Raw genomic sequence first — 2,083 nt, 5'->3', positions numbered from 1 at the left:
AAAAAAAAAAAAAAAAAAATACTAAGTGATAAGTTGCTAATTCTTATTTAATTTATGGTCCATTCACATAAAAGTTCACCCACTTAGTACTATAATAGTTAGTTTAGGTCACCAAGTATACCAGCAAATAGAATCTACTTTAGATAAACCACATTATCAACATCATTTTGAAATTCTATTTCTGTCTTCCAAGATCTTCGAAATTACAACCACTTTGTTGTAATTCACAAGTATATAAGTTCTCATTTCCACCATCACCTAAACTACTGAGGAAAAATACAGAATAAAAACAAAGTTCCACAGGGTTATTTTGTTCTCCCTAAGTTTAACCATAGAGTAGGTTGATGTCTACAATAATATGATCTAAGCACATCTAAGATTATTATTTATCTTAGGAGTAAAGCATATTTGTATTTCTTTTCCTTTTACTGTTATTTGCATTTATTTTATGTTGTATCTATTCCCATGCCGTAAGTGTTTGTTTCTTCAGTTTCTTCTGGGATATCTTTTTCTTCTGTGTAACCTCCTGTGTAACAGTCTGTTCCTTTTCAGTAAGTATCATCTCTGTGTGGCAGGGGGAGCTCATGTATGGGTTACTCCGACCATGAGCTCTGTAAGTTCAGTGCCGCATCTTAGGTTCTTTGATCACTTGGATATGCTCAATGACTGGAGAATCTACATCTAAACCCTTAAGTCCAGCATTACTCTCTGCATTTTTAAGCATGTGCAGAAAAAATTCAGCTTTCTTTCTGGGCAACTGACCTCGTGTCCAGCCCCACTGTTTGGCCTGGGCACACCTACCAACTCCACCATTGTAATGTCGGACTGGTACACATCCTTTCTTTAGGGTAACATCTTTCAGATACTTGGTGGCTTTTCGTATTTGCATACCCTTGATGGCCTGGGAAGTTTCATGAGTGCTCTTAAAGTGAGCATGAAGATTTGAACCTCTTGACCTTGACTTGCATAATTTTGTGGAGTTTTCTGGGTCAAGTGAATGGTGAACCATTTTCACAGATCACCTCAGGCCACTAAGGGGAAAAGCGTATATTCCTATTTTAAAACCTCACATTCACAGTGGTTACAAAGCCACCATGCTACACAACCATAGCTTCATTCAGTATATGGAATGGAAGAAGGAAAGGAACTATTTATTGTGTGCCAGGAAGAATGTTCCTTTCTTTACCTATGTTCTCAGCTAATCCTCAATGCAACACCTTCTGCACTATTAGCATTCTTCTTTGTTAATAAAGTATGAAGAAAAGGTCAGAGAAGTTAAGCAACTTACAGTACAAGGTACTTTGAAGACAGCCAGAATCCTAGCTCTATGTTACTATATTACTGTACTGTGACAAAAATGTTTCTATTTCTAGGTCTATAAAGTTAGCTGTATGTGACAGGGCAACTTAACATCTCTGAACCTCAGTAACAGCATTACTGAGCGAAATAATTCATGTAAAGTATTTAATTCAGAGCCTAGTATACAGTAAGCTCACTCAATAACTATCAGCATTGGTCAAACTCAAACTGCTAGTTAAGAAAATCAGAAATCTAGGCCAGGAGAGGTGGCTCACGCCTGTAATCCTAGCACTCTGGGAGGCTGAGGCAGGAGGATTGCTTGAGGTCAGGAGTTTGAGACCAGTCTGAGCACGAGGGAGACCCCACCTTTATTAAAAATACAAAAAATTAGCTGGGCATGGTGGCACTTGCCTCTAGTCCCAGCTCCTCAAGAGGCTGAGGCAGGAGGATTGCTTGAGCCCAGGAGTTTGAGGTTGCTGTGAGCTAAGGCTGACGCTATAGCACTCTAGCCCCAGAGTGAGAGTGTTTCAAAAAAAAAAAGAAAAGAAAATCAGAAATCAAACACAGGTCTGATTCCCAAGCCCATGCTCTTTCCACTACAACATGCGACAGCTGCCAATACACACTTCTTATCTACATAAAAATCCGTACTCGAAATATGACAGATGGGAAACTGATATTGCCCAAATGAGTTAACTAATAAGAGCTAGCTAAACCAGCAGATGTATTTTAGCTCTAATATCTGATAAGCAGAACCAAGTAGAAAACCCATCAGAAGACACTG

General features: G+C 38.8%; 1 protein-coding gene and 1 pseudogene across 4 annotated transcripts in view; both read right to left on the bottom strand.

Moving 5' to 3' along the window:
* ATP13A3 (ATPase type 13A3) overlaps positions 1–2,083 on the bottom strand; it is a 103,333-nt gene that overhangs the window by 95,955 nt on the left and 5,295 nt on the right. The window lies entirely within an intron of this gene.
* On the bottom strand, positions 458–1,009 carry LOC105806644 (annotated as a pseudogene).

The sequence above is a fragment of the Propithecus coquereli genome, unplaced genomic scaffold (genome assembly GCF_000956105.1).
Source record: "Propithecus coquereli isolate 6110/MARCELLA unplaced genomic scaffold, Pcoq_1.0 Scaffold10, whole genome shotgun sequence".
Taxonomy (NCBI): domain Eukaryota; kingdom Metazoa; phylum Chordata; class Mammalia; order Primates; family Indriidae; genus Propithecus; species Propithecus coquereli.
Note: the sequence above shows the minus strand (reverse complement) of the source record. Positions and strands in the feature narration are given on the sequence as shown.